The sequence below is a fragment of the Lissotriton helveticus genome, chromosome 5_1 (assembly GCF_964261635.1).
Source record: "Lissotriton helveticus chromosome 5_1, aLisHel1.1, whole genome shotgun sequence".
Classification (NCBI taxonomy): Eukaryota; Metazoa; Chordata; class Amphibia; order Caudata; family Salamandridae; genus Lissotriton; species Lissotriton helveticus.
In genome coordinates, this window is record NC_136065.1 from 2,025,777,053 (window position 1) to 2,025,798,402 (window position 21,350).

Consider the following 21,350-nt stretch of genomic DNA (forward strand, 5'->3'; position numbering starts at 1 on the left):
GCTAGTAGCCAAACAACGCGGTGAGCAGCTGGAAGCAGAAGGGCCCCACGCCGATCGTGGAGATGCTGGGGGGCTGCTCTTCGGTGCTGGAGCTGCTCAGGGTGGGGGCTTCTCGGACCCCAAAGCACTCACCAGGAAATTACTCGGTGGGCTTGCTGTGCAGAAGTCGTGCAGTCTTGGCGATGGCCGGTCCCTCGAGGTCTCGTCGCACCCACGGTTCTCAGCTGTGCTGTAGAGGTGGGTAGAGGTCAGAGGTGCCAGGGAAGCCGGGTCTCGTCGAGCTGGGCAGTCGGATTCCGGAGGAAGGACGTGCAGCAGACCGCAGTGTTCTTAGATGGTGCCTGCGGATGCAGGGTGACTACTCCTTAGTCACAAGGGAGAATCTTGAGGAAGAAATCGTGAAGTCCTTTCGTGGAAAGTGGTATCTTGATTCCAAAGATGATCTGATTTGGAAGGGGGCCAGTCCCTACCTTTATCTGGGAAAAGGGGGCTGGCACGCGACTAAGTCCTGCCCTAGGGGTGGGACCAGGAGGGGGGTGGTTACACCCACTTCCTTGGCGGGCTTTTCCCCAGCACAGGGTCTGGAGTGTCCCTGGAACTGGTTCCAGCCAGCCTATGCACAGTGAGCACCGGGGTGCCACGTGCAGTCACCTTCCTCTAAAGCCCTGCCTACCTACAATACACAAAACCCTGTCTGGGACGGTGCTGGCACCGCCCCTGGCAGGAAACCCTTTGTCCTTATCTCCTGCTCTGGGAGGACTCCCAGCAGCAGGAGGGCAGACTTGTGTCTCGGTGGCAGCATCCATTTTGTGGATGCTAAGGCTCTGTCTGACTTTTAACCGGGTTATAGGCTACATGCATGTCGTGTCCCTCTAGAAGGGTGGAATGCTAACCCCGTCGCCAGAATTGGCGAGGGGTTAGTATTCCAATTCGTATGACACCTTACTCGACATGTTTTGATAAAGCGATACCAGAGTTGGCATTTAACCGTGAGGATTATAATGCACTTAAGAGTATATGGTATGCGATATCATGGAAACGGCTAAGGGATAGATCCCGAAAGCCGCAGACAGGCTCAGCTCATGCCAGAGCACTATCTCACACGATTCCAAGCACTCTGCCTTCAGGATTGTTAAGGCCTGCCATAGGAGTGACTGATAGGAGATCTGTGTGTCCATTTTAGGGTTAGATATAGGTATACTACATCTAAAGCAAAGGGTGAGTACACCACCTTGCCCCAGCTGTCGTGCAGCCAGTTGTGTCAGTTTTAGTTAGTCAATCCAGGGGTGGCACAATACATGCTTCAGCCCCTGGGAGACTTCTGGGTGCACCTCAGCCCTGGGTACAGGGACTTGGAGAGGGCCCAGTGCCAATTCAGTACCTGAGTACAATTTGGATAGAGAGAACAGCTAGGCTGTGGGTCTGATTAGCAGGCCCACAGCCAGGGAAAGTCGTAAACCAGTGCAGCAAAAAGCAAAAATCTGGGTGATCATAGGATTGCAGACCCTACTCTCCTACACCTGGTGTCCATATAATCACATCGATCAGTCGTCTTAACACAATAATTCTCACAATGGCTAGCAGCAGACGCATGAAATCTCCCTTCCCACCTTCCTCCCACTACAACCTCCCAATTAGGTCGAGAATAAACACCCCCCACATCCAAAAACTACCCCAATTACTAGAGAGATACAAAACGCAACTAGGGGATCACCTTCTGGGGGGGGGGGGGGGAGGAACAGCAACAAACACCTACCAATCCGTAGGGTGGCCAGGTATCAGTTATAATGAAACCTCCTACCTCTGCCATTCCCGTAGCACGATACATGCTGGAACATGGCATACCTGACAAATAACATTAACATTCGTAACATTTCACCTATGGTGTGGCGCCGCGGCCCAGTCCCTAAACTTTCTCTAACGTCTCCAATGATCATATGCAATATTGCTGAACGACAATTGGAATAAAACCAAACATTATACAATTATTAAAGAACCTCTTCAATCAACATCACTTTGAAATTGTGACGTCTGTACGCTCTTGGCGGTGGCTTTAGACACTTTATGTGTACAGATGTGTTTTGTAAATTTCAGTGCCGACTTAGAGTCTGTACAAAAATAAGCCTGACCATCATGAGTAATTCTTAATTTGCCGGGTACATCATTGCATAGGGAATGGAGGCAGATTGTAGTAGTCTCTTTGCAGGCATGAACTCTGTACTTGCCGCCTGCACTGCGGGTGTATAGTCGGGATAAAAGGAAAGATTATTGCCCTGATGAGTAATAGGACTCTTGGCCCTCGCCTCTCGGGGAATAGCGTCCCTGTCCGCATAATTAAGTAAACGCACTATGATTGGGCGTGGTGGAGCGCCCGGCGCTGGACGAGGGCCAAGCGAGCGGTGCGCCCTTTCAACAATCATGACAGAGGAGAGCACAGGCCCAAACAGTTCTCGCTACAGATTTTCTATAAATGGCTCCATTATTGAAATGGCTGTAGACTCCGGAATCCCAATTATGCGGAGATTATTGCGCATTGAGCGCACTTCCAAGTCCTCGTTCTTTGCCCTAATAGCCTTTAATACTTTCTCCATGTTGAGAATCTAAGTCCTGGCTTCAGCCGTGGCGTCATGGGTATCCGACAGTGTGTTCTCTAACACATTTAGCCTGGTCTCATGTTTGTCTACCTTTTTCTTGACTGCGTCCAGACTGGAAGCTAGGGGATCAATTTTACTATCAATATTTTTTAATACTGTGTGCATCTCCAGGAGTATTGATTACAAATCCTCATCCAGGTCATCCTGGGGGGCCCTGTCTCAATGAGCGGGTCTACTATGCGTGTGTGGCTTTTGCTCTTGAACGGGAGCCTAGGCAGCTTGGGGTCCGTTTTGCCCATGATCAACAAGCAACAGCGAGTCCAGCGGTGTCGTGAAGTATAGTACCGTGTGATACAATAATCTGGACCACAAGTGGGGTAACCAAATTTGTATCTTAATGACACTATGTCCAGGCAAATTGCAATATCCAGGGGTCAGCGAGGAGCGCGCAGCCCCAGCTCCCTGGGCGATACAATTCCGGGGATCAGCCAGCCTCCACACTATTTAGTCCGAAAGAAGCAGCCGGAAGAATGCTCCGCGCTCGTCCGCACTTCAGTAGTGACTAGTAGGCAGCTTTCTTTTATATGTAGCCCAAATGTAGTGGTCTGATACCCACAGGGCGCCGTCTGCATTCATCACCGCAGATCCCGGCTAGTACCCCGGCCAGGAGCAGGCCCAATGTCTGGATGGCAAGGGGACCCGGCTGACTCGTGGTATACAGTAGGATGGAAACACAGAGGACACAGGCGGCACCACAACAGCCCCAAAGCGATACGTGCTAATGGGGAGTCGAGGAACCCTCCCCATCCTCCCCCCGTCACGCTCCGCACACACAATACAAGCTCAGGTCCCCTCGGGTGAGGGAGCCGGGTAGGCACAGAAACCCCAGCTAGGCCACAAAACAAACCACAGCGCGAGATCCAGGCCCTGTACGGCGTAAACGCCAAGGGGAGGCCTGGGCCGTACAGCGGGGTAGCGCCCAGCACCAGAGTGGCCAGGCCCCACCACTCTCAACCCTGTATCGTTGTGGCCTCCTCCTGCTCCGGGGTGGTGGGGGGCGTCCACCGCAGCAGCAGTTCTCACCAGCCTCCTCACTCCTTACACGACGGCGCCCCGCAGTTCCCGGTCCGGGAGCTCTTCAAAGGCCCAAAAGACAGCACTCCTCTTTTCCGCGATTAATCAGCATGTTCTTGAAATATCTTGAACTATCCTGTGGGGGTAGAGCCTCAAGAAGTGCTAACTCTTTCCTCCTGAAACCACAAATCTTTAGGAAAAAGAGAACTTGCCAACGAGCCATCCCCGGCTAGCCCCAAAGATATTGAACTCTCTTCCACCGGTAATACGCAGAATCTCCTCAACTACTGCTTTCAAACTGGAAGTCAAAAGATTCTTAATGACCAAATTCCTACCTTAATTGGGCTAGGTTCACCTGCTCAAGAACATTGATCCTACAACCATTGGAACATCATTGGATTCTGCTCTTCTTTATCTCATAGTGTGCACCTCGTTTAGTCCGCTACGTACCTGCTTATTGTATTACTCTCTTTGAACCCATGCGTCTTGTAATAATGTGATTATTCTTGCTCTTATTCCTATTTAATGTCAATGTTGTATGTTATCCTCCTTCCATCCTTTTTGTAAAGCGCTCTGATATCCTTCGGGATCTTGTTTGCGCTATATAAAACTTTATAAATAAATACATTGTTTGCTATGTATCCTTTTTTGGTCATGTGGAGTCCAGTCCGATTATCAAATCAGTTCAATTTAGGCAGAAAGATTACCGAGTTTTTACCTATGCAGATGATGTAGCCATTGTTACTCCAGAACCAGCTGCAGCAATGCACGAAATAGAGCAATTGGCGTCTTTGTTTGGGCAATTTTCGGGATATAAATTAAACATCGTGAAAACCCAGATTATTTGCATGAACAAAGCGCACTTTGTTGATAGAAGAGTTACTGATGAAATAATATATATAGGCATTAAAATCAGAGTTTTTCTGGACGAACTGGTAAAGGCGAATTGGGGCCCTATGCTGGCTGGAATTGAAAGAGATAGATAGAATTGAATTTTAAATAACTCGCTGGTCGGGAGTTGTAACATTTTAAAATTGAATGTTCTACCCAGGGTGCTGTATTCTTTCAGGTCAGTACTATCAGAGCTTAGTAGAGTTTAGCTCCAAAAAATTACAGTCGATATGTGGCAAGTTTATTTGGGCAAAGAAGAAATCCAACAGGGCAATGAAACTCATGACATTGCCTAGAAACCGGGGTGGGGGGGGATGTTGGGCGGTCTTGTAGTGTAGTTCTTATATTCCCAATAGGCTCTGCGCATTGGAATAACATAAACGATAGTTTAGACGTAGGACTGAGGTCGACTAGGTCTCTATTGAATATGTTAGACTTAATTATGAATGCCAGCTAGCTCAGAGGTCACTAGAAACTTTCTCGAATGAACAGGAAGGCGTTAACTTTCCTGAATAGACAAGAAGGGATTAGTTTCTGACAACCGCATAAACATGACAACTTTGCTCCCTCCAGAATAAGGAGTATATCTCCAGAGTCGTGTGAAAACAATAGACAGCTATTTCACTCAGTCAATCGTGCATGCTTAGTTTCACCAGGAGTGCAGAGAAATAGAGAGACGGGCGTTTTCAATAAAAGTTATTTATTGAGCAGTCCTCTTTCTCATGCAAGAGAAGTGAATTGCCACAATTGCAATACTTATCATAAAGTAAAGTGCGTACAGTAAAAGGAGTATTATGAAATAATTCTGTAAAAGCATTTATATGGTTTCTAAGCCGTAAGATACTTAAAACGGATAAAATATATACATACATGAAATCATTGACTAAACGTACTCAACTGGTGCTTCTAAGATACGCCTACCCCGGTGTACCTAACCTAAGCCTAGTACGTGGGAAGGAGTAAGTGAGCTGCAGTTCGAGTTAAGATAGTTTTGCCAAGAATCTGAATCTCTAAGGATCTAATCAGCTCCGTACCTTGGTTATAGAATGAAGGAGGTCTTGTATCTCTTTCTCAGGACTCGATCTCCCAGCAACCTGCAAAGGTGACTGGAAACACTGGAGCTGGATTTCTCGGCAGGAGAAAAGACAGCGTCTCTCTCAGTGCGTCAATGGGAGGGTCGGCTTCCTTCGGCTCTCGTTACAGCTGGGCTTTGGGTAGGTAGATAGCCGATCTGCTCCAAACCACCATGTGTTTGCTTAAGGCAGATGCTGGTATATTTATACCTGGAAGTTTTACGTAAGGTTGGACATAAGACGTCACTAAGAACTTACAGTTCTTTCTGGACTCCAGGAGTTCTTGTACAAATCAAAACAAAAGCAGGGGGAATTCCCGGGCTGCTGGAGGCTTGGTTTGTTTAAAGAACGCGTTGTACTTTCTAGGAGTCTATGGGAGTAGCCTTGCCGTATTTGGACTGCATTGGCTATGACTAAATATGGATATGATTCTTATGCCTTTATAAGGATATGATTTGTTATAACCACATAAGGGCATGAATCGGAAATATTTAAATAGGGTCCTAGATACGTTCACAACACCCACTCCACGTATAATGTCCATCATTACTAAATACTAAGCAATACTAAACATATAACGATGCATGTGTTTTCCAACCCACCCCAAAATACATAAATTGCATTTGAAATGGTATATGGTAAATACACTAAACGTTTTTCAAGCAGTGGTATCATTCAAAAAATGCATATATGGTACGTTTGGCTGAATGATTTGCGAAAATTACATTTATGAAATGGCTCTTAATACAGAAAAGAAGGTCGAGACCATTTAATCACATATTTATAAAATACTGTACATGTGCTAGTGGCTAAGTCAGAATATTGTCTCTAGAGTCTCTAAAAACAGAAGTTCTGTTCTCTAAGAATAGTTCTACTTTAATCAGAGTACCATGTGCCAGAAAAAAGGTAAATATTTTGGAAATGGAAAAAAATATAATTTCGCTTTCAGGGGAAAAAATAGTTCCAATTGTTTTCAGTAGTGTTGTTTATCAAAAACTGAAGGCCGAATTCAGAGTTCAGGGAACGCTGTTTGCTCGTTGTTTCAAAATGTATTCTCGTTGTTAGGAGAGAACATCAAATCAGACAGGCTGGCAAATAATTCGTCTACAACAGTAGGTGAAAGTTGGACCAGGTCCGAAAAAGTAGAAATAGTGCAAATGTGCGAAGCATTGCTATCATCGATGTCTGGATCAGCAATGTTCACAGAAGGTTGTACCTGTGTGCCGCTTTCATCTCGTACCTCACCGCCACCTAATCGTAATGGTGAGGTCTCAATGAATGCCGTCATCAGAATAGGTAGCCGCTGGGGACAACACGTTGCATGAGCCGTTACCGAACCAAGCAAAGTATCGATATCCATTGGTACTGCTGATGGTAGTGTAAGACAGACGTCCAACACGCATTCTACTCCGCATAGCAGACATCGAAGCACAGGTAAGATGCAATCTTGCCAGATTGGTCTGAATGAAAGAAACCAGGTCTCTTAGCCGTGCAAAGCCGAGGACTTTAGTGATCCATTCTCGGTATCGTATAGCAACGATCGTTTCTTCCATTGTAGCCTGAGTTTTGTCTGTGGCTTGACTTGCCATATCGGAGCAGAAGGAACGAAAATAAAATTCCTGCTACGAGTCCCAAAAGAAGAGGCAGTCCGCCGAATACAGAATGCACAAAATTCGGGAAGATGCCAAGAACTGTCTCAAAGGGTGCTAACAGTCCCGAACAAATTGACTTAAATACATGTGCGATGCCACTGGTATCTGACATGTTTAAGATTTGGCTTAACATTTCTACGAAATGCACGGGGCAATTTGTCGATAATAGGGTATGTATCTCTGCTGCTGTCCTTGCAACTTGCAGATCATACGTCTCTTTGGACGAGGTTAAAGGCACAGTTGTCTGTAAAAGAATAGACTTCATTCTGCTTAAAGTATCAATTCGAATAGAAGAGATATTCAGAGAAGGCCATATTGTTGCCTCCTTGTCTTGTTTGCTGTTTGGATACAATACTTGCATACAGCAAATGACCTAGGAAGTAACGCTCACGAGATAGGCTTTTCCTGGCACCATGCCACAACAGCTGTGGTCACTTCTTATAACACAGCTGCCGTTGGAAAGCTGTCTGAAAAAAGGCTCTATCTGTGTTGCAGGAGTGCCGTGCAGGTGACATGAAAGGTTGTTTGATGAACCTTCGCAGGCTCCATGCAAGTTAATACCTTGACACAGAAGTGTACTGCTTAGTGATTTCTTACAGTTGTTACCACTAAGAAATACTTATTTTTTCCCTTTGCTATAACATTTATGTGTATAAGGTGAATTCCAGGTTGACTTGATATATCCTTTACCCAACCTTTCATACAGGCCTGCTGGTATATACTTTTGGCAATACTGAAACTGAAAAGTTATTATCGGAATTGTAATTGTACCATGTATTATCCATTCAATGACAGGTCTCTCTGACATTGTCAATGGTAATCTCTCAGGGTTTTTCAATGCTCACAGTCGTATTGTCTGCTCCTTTTTGTGCCAAACTGATTTGTTTTTCAGTAAGGTTAAAGATAGAAAATAATGACGTTATGTTGAGTAGACGCCATGGCACGTAGCCTGAACGCATATTTTGTAACGTCCAGCCTAACTGTACAATAGAACGCAATTGGGACTGGCCATGTTGTAACATTAGCAAGTCCTGCTCTATTATATCAATAGCAGATGATACAATGCTGTCCAGTGAATAAATTCTGGAGGACAGAGTCGTTAACCCATTGTCCACTACAGACAGTGATTTTTCCAAATTAATACGATCAATTTCTCGTATTTTTTCAGCAGTTTCAATTTGCATTACTTTCCAAGCTCCGTTGTAAGCAGCGTATATACCGGCGTATATGAAACGTTTTTGACGCTGTTTGCGAGGTCCCAGTATGAAATCTCGCAAGTCAGCACCTTCTTTAAGTAAAGTCAAGTGTTTCTTAATTTCAGACAGTGTGGATTTCTGTAGCCATTTGAGACATAGCTTTCCTACACTGTATGTTGTAACTATCCCTGGATGTTGTCTCTGGGAATATCTTGGGTCTGGCCTGGTCTGTTTGAACCCCTGGGTTTTGTTCAGGAATCTATCTTGACAGTTATTTGTGTCTGTGGGCCAGATCAACCATTTTTTCCAATCAGGATTTGTTCTGTTTTGGTGTAAAATATGGGATACGTCTATCTCCACATCTATAGTGCTATTACTATCAGGTATGGGCTTTGGAATAGATGGATTGTTTAATTCTTTTATCTTGGCTAAACCAAGACAAGTTGTTTGTTGAATGGTGTCATTCAGGAATATTATCTGTTCTGGGATCATGCAGGCTCTGAATAATGATTCTAAACCTTGTACCTGCCAGTCTTTTGTACCCCAGATGGTTTTTGTTTCAATGTTGTTTTTCCAAAATTCAAAACCAAATGTAGACATTTTTTCAAAACATGTTTCAGAATAAATCAATTTAGTATTTGTCAACATGTTTTTCATTCCTGTCTTATTTAACATTTTGAAATAAAACGTTTCTGGATCAGTGTTAAACCCTGAGAAGTATGGTAATTTCTCATAAAATGTTTTCGAGCTGCCTTTTGGCGGTGTTGGACAATGTTCCCATTGGTCATAAGTCAAAACATTTCTAGGATTAGCAGATTTATGCAAATAGTGATGACCATAATGATTAAAACAGTACATTTCTTCATAATTTGATGAACCCTGCAAATAATTATGGTCTAAAATTTTGCTGACATTTCTAAATCTGACATCATATTCTTAATATTTTCAAACTCCCAATCATCAGAGAAAGTACTTGGTTTTACAAAGTCACTTAATGAAACCTTAAACTGGTGTGGATATTTCAAGAGCTCAATCGGGCCATAGATTTCGTAATCCGTTGTGTCCCATGCTACACCACCAGGTAGTGGAATGGCTGTGATGTTCACTGATGACAGTTCTCTTTTTTCGATGTGAGAAGATCTGTGTGGCTTTAGGACCAAGTTGATGTTCTGACTTGCTGTATCCATTGTACTATATTTTCCATCAATAAATCTACCAAACTTAAAACCATGATGATCCAAAGTAGGAGGAAAAGTACACCTAACACAATCCATAATTCAATCCATGGTAAAATCAGATATGTTTTTTTGAGTTGATGAAAGAGTTCAGTCATTCTTTCTTTGAAAGTTTTTGTTGCTGCCGTTTCTTCATGTTCACTTGGATCATCAGAAAAGTCATCGAAATTGATGAAGTAGCCAGATGCAGTTCTGTCAATTGTTGGAATTGCTTCCGGATTTCCTTTAGTCTTTGAATCTTCTTTTGTCACATTAGTATAGTCAGAGGCTACATCATTGTAGACAGGTGTTTCTTGACGAACTGTTGTAATTTGGGTTTCAAGAGGCACAAGTTCCATGTCTTTGTTGCATAGTCCTTTTTTATTTACTGCAGGTTTATCAAAGGTGATTAGTCTTTCAGTTTGAACCTCTTGGATTGTAGCAAGGTTTGGTCTTCTGCTACTTCTTGGGAGTCCACTGGGCCTACTACTTATTATTGGCCACATGATTGTGGTTTTACCAGGTCGATTGATACAACTCTGGTCTCCTTTTTACCAGCAAGGGGCGGTAGTACTACTGATCTTGTTCCGCTGACAGCTAAGGCAGGTACTGCTTTTCTGTAAGAAGGCCCAATTTCCTTCATCACCGGGATCTTCTCTGTGACCCGATCCCCAATATTTGGAATCCAGACAGGTCTTGCGGGGACAGGTGTTTTTTCTTCAGTGGCCTTTGGCTTTAGCTTTGTGTTACTTAGACTTCTTCTTGTTTCATTTAAGTCCTGTAAAACAGCCAAACGATCTTTGATATCAAAGGTTTTTTGTTTCACCACTGAAGTATGACTATCTAGATCCTGGATGATCATTCTAGTACCGAACAAAAGTTCGTATGGAGTGATACCTCTTAGAGAATTTCTTGGCAGATTGTTAAGAATACGTTGGACACTTATTAGATGTTTGACCCTCCCGTCACCCGAACCTAATACCCTCGCCGTTATAGATTGCTTTATTCACGTTTTTTCTCTCCACTACCGCATTTCCCTCGGGATGGAATGGACTAGAGTACCGCAATGCAATGCCCATGCTGGCCATGGCCTCCTTGTAAGCTCGAGAGCTAAACGCAGGAACCTGCTCAGAATGTAGCATGCCAATTGCGTATGTGCCGATAAAGACTCTCAAATCTTTTATAACAGTTCTGGCGTCAGCCGAGCGCTGGGGCCACATCCAAATGAATCTCGTGCAGGAATCCACTGCGACCATGATATATTTATAGTTGCCATCCCTCTGTAGGGGACCACAGTGGTCCAGGTAAACACATGCTAATGGTTTATCTGAGATTAGAAGGGGCGTCTGTGCTAGTCGTTTCATTGTTGATACTTTCATTTTTTGGCATATTTCACATTCTAGAACATAGTTTCTAGTCTGTTTTCTCATGCGTGGCCACCAATATCTCTGTTTTAATAATGATACTGTGGCGGAAACACCAGCATGTGCAGAGGCGAGCCCTTCGTGTGCAGCTAAAATTAGTCCTAACCTGTGTTCCATGTTTGGAATTGCTCTATCCCCCACTCCAGGGATTACAGCAAAAGGAACATTATTCGCATCAGTTTTGTATGAGTACTTTACTGGAAAGCCTTTCGGGAGTGTCTTTTCACTGTATTTTACTGAAGCACTGACAGCCTGCATTATTTCGCTGTCTATTTTTGTTTTTGACCGGGTAATGGCAGCTATGGAAGCCGTTTGCACAGCTGCCTTCGCGGCCTCATCAGCCAATGAATTCCCTGCATCGTGAACGCCGTCACATTGATGACTCAGTGTATGTATCACGTTAGTCTTTTGTAGGTCTTTCTGTAAAAGAACTACTTGTTCCCAAAGCATTTTATGCTTGATTGTGCCACCTTTTGCATCTTTGAAGCCGTTTTGACCCCAGTTCTGCAAGTATTCATTGTAAGACTGGACGCAGTAATATGAATCGTACACTATTAGTGTGGGGAATTCGCGATCGGTATTTTCAAGCGCCATCCTAAAAGCCTGTAGTTCAGCTCGCTGAGCTGTACAGTCTCCGAGTGATTGAGTTTTAGTGACCAATGGTCTCAATTTCCCTTCCTGCCAACGACCTTTAACAATCGCGCACGCAGCACTATATGCTTGTTTACCCCCAACTGCGGGTTGTGCTGAACCGTCTGTGTATATTATACAGCCGTAATGTTCGAGAGGCAGGATTTCGGTCGGCAGAGGACATTCATATTCGTATTGGAGAAATTCTTGTGTTTTTAAGTTAGGATCAAATTCGTATACTACGTCTGATGCAGCAAGAGAATTAACCCATTGTATCCATCTCGGATGTAAAGCTTTAGCATTGGGAATGCTTGCTCTTGTTACCACTTCTAGGGCAGGTACCGGTGTAACGATTATTATACGTTTACCTTGTGCTAGGGCTCTTTCTTTTGCTACAGCAGTTTGAACCGCAGTCAGAATTTTTTCAGTAGAACTGAATTTCATTTCAGCTTGTGTGTACAAGTGTGATTTATAAGCTATTGGTACCGTTTCTCCCTCATTAGAGGTCAGGTACGTGAATCCCCATCTTCCTGGGATGACTCGGATTACAAGAGTGCGTTCGTTTGTGCGTTTGCCGTTTTGTTTTAGTTAACATGTCTGTTTGTAATGATCGTAAAATTTCTGTGTGTTTCTGAGTCCAATTGATTGGTTTGAAATCAGGTTTTATTAATTCGTAGAGTGGTGTAACCCTCTCTGCATAATTTAGAATATATGTTCTTCCAAAATTCAGGAAACCTAGAATTGATTGTAAGTTCTTCAGCATTTTTGGAGCTTGGAGTACTGCACACTTCCCCAAGCTAGGCTTTTGCCTTCACTTGATAATTCATATCCTAAAAATAGGACAGTTAGGTGGGCAATTCGTGACTTTTTAAAGTTGAATTTGTACTCTTCAAATGCGAACCAAAGTATGATGGTGTTCACTCTTTTCAAGTGTGTCTCCAGGTCATCGTCTGTAAGATAGATGTCATCGACATAAGATAATGCCTCATCATCATACATTTGTAGTAACTCTGTTCCCCTGGCTGAAAATAATCCTGGGTTATTCTTGAATCCCGGTGGGAGACGACAAAATTGCTTTTGGGCCCCCATACTGGAGAAAGCGGTCAAATACCTGCTTTCTGGTGCAATGTTTTGACAGAAGAAACCATTTGAGATATCTAATGTCGTTTTATATTTTTTGCACACAATGTTATTCATTAGTGCTGCACAGTGTGAGTTTTGTACTGCAAATGTTTTGCAGCAGGAGTTTAGGTGTCTGTAGTCCAAAGCTAGACGATATGAATCGTCTGGCTTGGAGACAGGAAACAAAGGATTGTTCATTTGTGAGGTGCATGTTTCAATCACCCCCTGGTATTCAAGTTGATCTAAGATCTCCCTGACTTGTTTTTTAGCTTCTTGCTTAACAGGATACTGCCTCTGTGCAGTAGGTTGATTTTTTAACTGAATTTTATGGTGAGGAGAATCCTCATCCTATCCTACATGATTTTTATATAATGCAGGGGCTTGGGCCACTACCCATTTTCTAGCAAATGTGTATTTTTTATGAATTGGAATGTGATTTGAGAAGGCAGGCATAATCATTTCTTTGCCATGTGGGCACTCCCTGACAAACTCTGGTGGCCAGTCTTTCTCAGCTAGCAGGATATCATAGCCTTTAGATAAGTTATCCAAAAGAGACCTCTTATTTACCTAGTTTTGTCCCCCTCTATACGCAATGTTATTTCATATAATTTATGGGGTATGCTAACTCTGGTGTCTGCAGTTTCCACCTGAATGTATTCATTCGTGTCCACTGTCTCCAGAAGATTCATCAGGATCTTGCGAGCTATGGTCACTTCTGCTGCGCTGTCTAGCATTGTCTGGGCCCACTCTCAGTTTTTCAGTTGTGTCCTCAGAATCCTCGGCATGTTTTATTTTAATACTAGCTACCTTCTTTTTTGGAAATTGTAATTTTTTACTTTCATGAGCAGGTTCCTTGTCTTTGGACTTGACGTGCTCTTCTTTGTGTTCTGACAGTCCTCTTCTTTCCGATTTCTGTGAGGAAGTCTGAAAAGATCGAGAGGAAGGTGTATCAATATCTTGATATCTGTCAGGTTTTCTCAAATTATCCCTATTTCTAAGGTTGTATCTTTTTTCAGAGGGCTCCCTTTGGGGAGACTTGCCTCCTCGTTCTGGAGATCTATCTCTCCGTTGAGGAGACCTTCCTCTGGACTGAAACTGTTTTTCTCTGGGAGTGGTTTGTTTATTACCCTCCCACCTCTTTTTTGGAGTATTGAGATTATTCTTAATAAAGGTTTTTTCAGGATTTTCAGTTAGTTGTGGTTTTAGTGGTTTCCCACCCAAACTATCTCTACCTAGTGCTTCATAGGATTTTTCTATGATTCTGGCAAGTTCAGAAGGTTGTTCTGCTATATCTGTTTCTTTCAATTTCTAGCGGATCGCCACAGATGCTGCTTCTCCTTTTATGTTGGCTAATAATATAGCCGAGACCTGCTTAAAGTCTTTCAGTAATTTCATACCTAGAGTTAAAGCAGGTTCTGGACCGTATTCATTTTGAATCTGTCTTAGTACATCTGGTATAACCGCCATGGACGGAACACCATGTGTTTTTGTGTATATCGAAGCAAAGACTGTGCCCCAAGTGTCACAGTCCTCCACATGTGGTGCGATCCCCATTGGAAGACAGATAGTCAGAATTCTGTGTTTCTCATTAGGAGTAGTATCAGGAAATACTGCCTCTATTTGAGTTATTTTTTGAGCTAACCAGAATGGAATTTGTTTCCGTTTTGCAGGTATTTTGCCAATGACTGATTATATAGTCTGTGGTGTGATTTTATTTGTATTCCCCTGGTGAGGGGTGTGTTGTGGAATTCTTATTGCTGGTTGGACTGTTGAAGTCCGCATGACATATTGGACCAATTGTCTATGTATTTTAATTAGTTGTTTTAACTGAACTAAAAGTCCCCGGTCTGACATCTTTTCAATGTCGAAATGTGGTTTGTAGCAGGCTAGAACCGGCCATGTGGCTCCTGGTCTTCCTAGTGGACCGAGCCTGGTAATGTGATTTTGATGTTTTAGGGCGCCATTAAACCAGAGCAGGTGCTCTGGTATGTTAGTGGAATTTCAACGTCCTCGACAGGGGCATATTCCGTTGGAGATTCCTCTATTTTGTAATAGTGGAAATCGTGTGTTATTTGATTTGCTTCAGCAAAATGTATCCATGAATAGAATACCTCTGTCTGCCGATATTCATGGGCCTCTACCACAAATATGACTGTACCACCTCTTGATGATAGTCCATTTTCTATAAGTTTAATAGTAATTGTTTTTCTTACATTTACCGGAATGATTATAACATTCAGGTCTTCATTTTGGAGACTTGTGTCATCCGCTAAAAGTTGAGCTGCTATTCTAGCTCACTCCCTTTCTTCATCACTTTCTGCCATGTTTCTTGACAGAAAGTTCTTTTATTTTGCAGAGCAAGTTTCAAGGAAACAAAGATTAGGTGCACAATATTTTGGAACACTGTATCCTTCAACGTTGACTAAACCAAAAACTAATACATAGGATTCTCATCCTACTAAGTTCTGGCGGATATTAACCTTTTACCCACTCCAGACGTCTATTGGAGTTTTTACGGAAAAAGGGATCTGTGTGAAAATCACGACTGAGTTACTCTAGTATCTAGCGTTAGATTATCGCCTTACCAAACGTTGGGCGCCATGTAGTGTAGTTCCTATATTCCCAATAGGCTCTGCGCATTGGAATAACATAAACGATAGTTTAGACGTAGGACTGAGGTCGACTAGGTCTCTACTGAATATGTTAGACTTAATTATGAATGCCAGCTAGCTCAGAGGTCACTAGAAACTTTCTCGAATGAACAGGAAGGAGTTAACTTTCCTGAATTGACAAGAAGGGATTCGTTTCTGACAACCGCATAAACATGACAACTTTGCTCCCTCCAGAATAAGGAGTATATCTCCAGAGTCTTGTGAAAACAATAGACAGCTATTTCACTCAGTCAATCGTGCATGCTTAGTTTCACCAGGAGTACAGAGAAATAGAGAGACGGGCGTTTTCAATAAAAGTTGTTATTTATTGAGCAGTCCTCTTTCTCATGCAAGAGAAGTGAATTGGCACAATTGCAATACTTATCATAAAGTAAAGTGTGTACAGTAAAATGAGTATTATGAAATAATACTGTAAAAGCATTTATATGGTTTCTAAGCCATAAGATACTTAAAACGGATAAAATATATACATACATAAAATCATTGACTAAACGTACTCAACTGGTGCTTCTAAGATACGCCTACCCGGTGTACCTAACCTAAGCCTAGTACGTGGGAAGGAGTAAGTGAGCTGCAGTTCGAGTTAAGATAGTTTTTCCTAGAATCTGAACCAAGAATTCTCTAAGGACCTAATCAGCTCCGTACCTTGGTTATAGAATGAAGGAGGTCTGTATCTCTTTCTCAGGACTCAATCTCCCAGCAACCCACAAGGGTGACTGGAAACACTGGAGCTGGATTTCTCGGCCGGAGAAAAGACAGCGTCTCTCTCAGTGCGTCAATGGGAGGGTCGGCTTCCTTCGGCTCTCGTTACAGCTGGGCTTTGGGTAAGTAGATAGCCGATATGCTCCAAACCACCGTGTGTTTGCTTAAGGCAGATGCTGGTATATTTATACCTGGAAGTGCCGAGTTTGACGTAAGGTTGGACATAAGACGTCACTAAGAACTTACAGTTCTTTCTGTACTCCAGGAGTTCTTGTACAAATCAAAACAAAAGCAGGGGGAATTCCCGGGCTACTGGAGGCTTGGTTTGTTTAAAGAACACGTTGTACTTTCTAGGAGTCTATGGGAGCAGCCTTGCCGTATTTGGACTGCATTGGCTATGACTAAATATGGATATGATTCTTATGCCTTTATAAGGATATGATTTGTTATAACCACATAAGGGCATGAATCGGGAATATTTAAATAGGGTCCTAGATACGTTCACAACAGTCTTAAAATTAGCTTTTTAATATTATGCATGCTTTTTGCAGAATATGTCGATTTTATTAACTGGTGAAGGGATTAGTGATGTGGTAGAGGCTCTGTCTATTTATCAGATGCTGCTTAGTTCAGAGGCAGAGAAGTGTTTGTTTATGATGGTGGAACCAAGCTATTATAAGAAGACTTGTTTTAAGGTTCTCCGAGCAGCTTTTAAAGTTTGAAAGCAGGCCCGCAGAAGTTTTAAGATTGATAGAGTTGGTTACTATACACCTACTTCTGCGTCACTGTCATAACCTTCTATCTTCTGGGATATCACGATGGCTAGATGGAAGACATAAGGGGATTTTGATTACAGGGGATTTCTATGACAAAGAATATATTTGTACATTCTCTGTGCCCGCTGAGAAACACCAACTACCCAATACTATTTTTTTAAGTTCCTACAGGTTTGGGATTTTCTGCAGAAGAAGCTACAACAGGTAGCAGTAATCAAAAATACTTTGGTCGAAGCAGTCAGCTGTAGAGACCAGATTGGTAACTTATACAAGTGCTTTGTTGAAAGACAGGAGGATGACTTGGAGTTGCACAATTCAAAATGGAACACTATTTTGGGTGAAGAGGGTGGAATCTTGCTGGAATCTATAGAGATGGTGGAGGAAATTTTGATCTCCTCCAGTCTTAAGGCACAGCACTTTGAAGCTATATTTAATTTGTATTACACTCCGGCTAAAATGCTCAAAAGGGGTGAAGCAAACTATGGTAAATGCTTTTGGTGTCGGTTGATGCGGCTGATACCCTCCATATGTTTTTTACATGTTCTAAGTTAAATCAAATATCTGGAGAATGGAGGGTTTTCTAGTCAATTTGATTGGTGTAGAAATTACGATTTCTCCCATGGCGATGCTATTGGGTTTGTCAAGGGGGTCTGTGACAAGTCGGGCCGAGAAGCAATCTAGGTATCTGATATTTATGGCAACTGCAGTGGCCCGAACATTGTATAGCTTCTTCTTGGCTGCAAAGTGAACCCCCGTTGTAGGATAAGTGGAGAGCAAGATGGTATGCTATTTTTAATCTTGAACATATCCTACACTCTCTCAAAGGACCCCGGAGACGCAAATTCAGATTAAGGATTTGGGGGGCAATGCTAGATTATATAAACCCCAAATTAAATTTGATTTTAATACCTTTGTAAGTATTTATTCTTCTGCTGTTAAGATCATTTTTATCTGTGTAGTGTTTTTTGCAAATATGTATGGAGTTTTTAGTATGAGGCATATTGGATGATGTGTTTGTGCACCAATTGGTATTTGTTTTTTATGTAATTGCATTATTTAATGGCAATAAAAATAAATATTAAAAAAATAGAGTAAATAAAAGAGTGTAGTGAGAGCGAGAAAGAAGAATGTGCTGAGTTCAAAGAGGTCATCTACAATGTTGTTTCCTAATTGACAGGTGTGTTCAAATGAAAGCTGAGAAACCCCAGGACGAGGCTGCTGTGGAGCAGACTACTCTTCAGAGCAGACACCATGTCTCCTGGCAGGATAAGCTTCTGGAATTAAAAGGTAAATACATATTTGATTACAAGTAAAACCCATCTAAGGAAGAATTATTCATGGTGGAGGGTGGGTGCACGGCCAGGGCACCTTTGTATACTATGAAGACTACACTCGTAGGTTAATTTACTTTAAGTGCTGCTATGCCCTATAGATTACCCTATTGTTGGGTAAGAGGGTAGTATAAAGTGTGTGAGTTTGGAATCTATAGAAAGTAAAAGAGAACAAAGCGTTGTGAGATCACAGTATGAATGGTGCTGCCAATGGGGGGGGAAGAAAAGCATCAGCAAAGAGTGCTGCTGATAGTCTAATGTGGAAACCGGACCAGTGAGAGTTCCCTGTGAATTGTAGAACTGTTGGAAGCATGAACCTGTGGCTCAACGGAATCCACAAAATGAATAACAACCAGCATTTCCACACTTCTCTTGATAAAAATGGCACCCCTCTTGTGTGGCTGGGCCCATTAGCTGCGACAAGCACAGTCGTATGGTCTCAGTTTAAATCCATTCCTGTCACAGATGCTTTGCCCAGTCACACAAGTGGGAATGTTGTGTGTGATATGATCTGAAAGGGAGAATGCAATGTGACGCTGTGCAAGTGAGAGTGTACTACAGACAACAAAAATAAATTGGCTCAATAAAAAGAAAAGTAGCATTTAGCTATTATTGCTCTGCGATGCAAACACCATCTCCAAAGAAGCTAAAAGTGAAACAAATATCCAGTCAAATTGCAAAACGCAGGATAAACTGAAATGCATTTTATTCTCAAAAACCACACATTGGCATAGTAATCCCTGATAAATAAGGGGACAACTTTGTGTTAGGATGTGTCCTTAAGAGCATGCAAAGTGCCCTCACTAAGTGTGAAAGTAGCCAATAGCTGAAGAGGGGAAGCACTATGTTGCATGCTATTATGTTAAGATGGGCCAAAAACAAATGTGAATCACACAGATATGTTCCAATGTTAAAATTAAGAGAAGTGTGGAGGTCACTATCGGTGAAAGAAAAATGTGGCAAAAAAGAGCGACTCTGAACTGTGGCAAAATACACATTTTCTAAAAAGGTGTCCTCTGTGGCAAGAAGCGAGAACATATTTTCCTTAGAAAACAGTTGGAAATCAAACATAAGGATTGCAAATTCGTCTATCAGCTTGAAATTGCTAATGCCCTTCACATTAGAGACTGATGAATCTGTCTTTGCTATCGGTGTGGTATTGTTGCCAAGAGATCCTGAGACTGAGGCAGTACATCTGGTTGCTTAGTAATTACTATAATTGGGTTTATGGTTGGTAGAGGTATGCATCCTTTCCAGGCAGGAACCACATCCCTAGTTAGAATAAGTCAGTAACACACTTTAAATTAACGTGTGCTCATCCTCTGGTAGCTTGGCACGAAGCGGTCAGGCTTAACCTAAGCGGCAACATGTAAAGTATTTGAGCAACACTTCAAACAGTAACACAGTGGAAACACCACAAAGAGACTCCACATCAGTTTAGAAAATAACTTATTTTTATGAGTAAAACAGACATAAACTACCACAATGTAATAAATAGAAGGCAAGATATGAATTCTGAAAGAATAAACTGCTGTGTAGTTCTTGGAGACAGATGGTGCCAACTGGGGCTATTTGGTTACACATGGCCAGGTGAAATACAAAAGGTCAGGCAGACTGCATTGGACCACGGGTCTGATACAGGGACAGGCCTTGGCCAGCTGGACCGTATATTGGATGCATCAAGGGCGATTAAGGAAGCAAAGGAGGCGAGGCATCATTGTGGATCTCGCAGATGTAGGCAATATGTTTGTTCTGAGCTGCGCACCGTTAAGGATGTGGCTAGATGCAAAGAACACTGGGGCGATGTGTCACCGTCGAACTGCTGGGATGTAGGTGGGGTGAGCAGCACGAAGTGGTGCGTCTGCATCGAGCCACGCAAAGGGAGAGATTCGTCAGAAACCGGAGATAATGCGGCGCGCAGTCGGAGTTACAGATTCCAGAGACCTCAAATGTGGGGGTCCCATCTCTTCCCATTTGGAAACGACACTTATTAAATATAATAAGGCAATCCCAGTGTTATCCTACGGGAGAGATAGGACTTGCAGTAGTGAAAAACAAATGTAAGAGTATTTCTGTTGTAGGGGATCTCTGTTATAGTCATAATCTGTCATAATCTAGTGAATAGTCCCACCCATGTGCGTGGACCCCGGAGCAATCAAAAATAATCTCTTAAGGTGTCGAAAAATGCAGAACTGTACAGACACTTAAGAGAGAATTAAAGACATATAATGCAGCCTATATCCACAGGCTACACTGTCCAGTACTTCAACTAGAAATTCCACCAAAAATCCACAAACAGCAAAGCCTGTCCAGATTTCCCTTGCTTTAACAGCAAAATCCCTCTGGAATGATAGAGAGGAGGACATGGACAGACAAGCCCCATAGGCTGCCATTATGTGGCTCAGAACAGGATACTGTGCCTTTAAGAGAACTTTCCAGAACTTCACAGTATCCCAGAATGCACTGCAGGTCCCTTTTACTTTCAGTTCTTTTTTCCGGCTCCTGCAAGCAGGACCCTGGAGCATTGAGCTCTCCCTTTTCAAGGGTTTATTTGTGATTTTTTGACTTTTTTGTCAAGTTGAGTGCTTTCTAAGTACTTTGGTGCCTTTCTTCTTGTTTTTTTGCACTCTATTGATGTCAAATATGCCTGCATTATTTGACAAATGCCCGGAGTGCTCCAGGAAGAAGGCCAAATCAGATCCCCATGCGGTGTGTATCCTCTGCCTTCCCTCTTCCCATGTCCCAGAGTAGCGTGGGATTTGTCAGGGCTTCTCTGGCAGGACCCTGAAGGACAGAAAGAAGATCAGGCTTCAGGGCCTTGAGGAAAGAAGGCTGAAGGCGCAAGGTGGGTCTGGAGGGGCTTCCTCTGCCCGTGCTGAGGCCTCTGGGGGGCTCCCCAGGGGCAGGAAGACCAGCAAGCGTCACCATTCTCCGTCTGGTTCGATTGCACCGACTACGACGTTGAGAGGGATGACTACAGTCTGTTCCCCGTCTCCCCA

General features: G+C 42.9%; 1 pseudogene across 1 annotated transcript in view; it reads left to right on the forward strand.

Annotated features, from left to right (window-relative positions):
• Positions 1-21,350, forward strand: part of LOC144756200 (E3 ubiquitin-protein ligase TRIM39-like) — a 486,436-nt pseudogene that overhangs the window by 179,038 nt on the left and 286,048 nt on the right. Inside the window, exon 5 of the transcript XR_013595098.1 lies at positions 18,198-18,307. The product of XR_013595098.1 is annotated as an E3 ubiquitin-protein ligase TRIM39-like (transcript). The remainder of the gene's footprint in view (positions 1-18,197; positions 18,308-21,350) is intronic.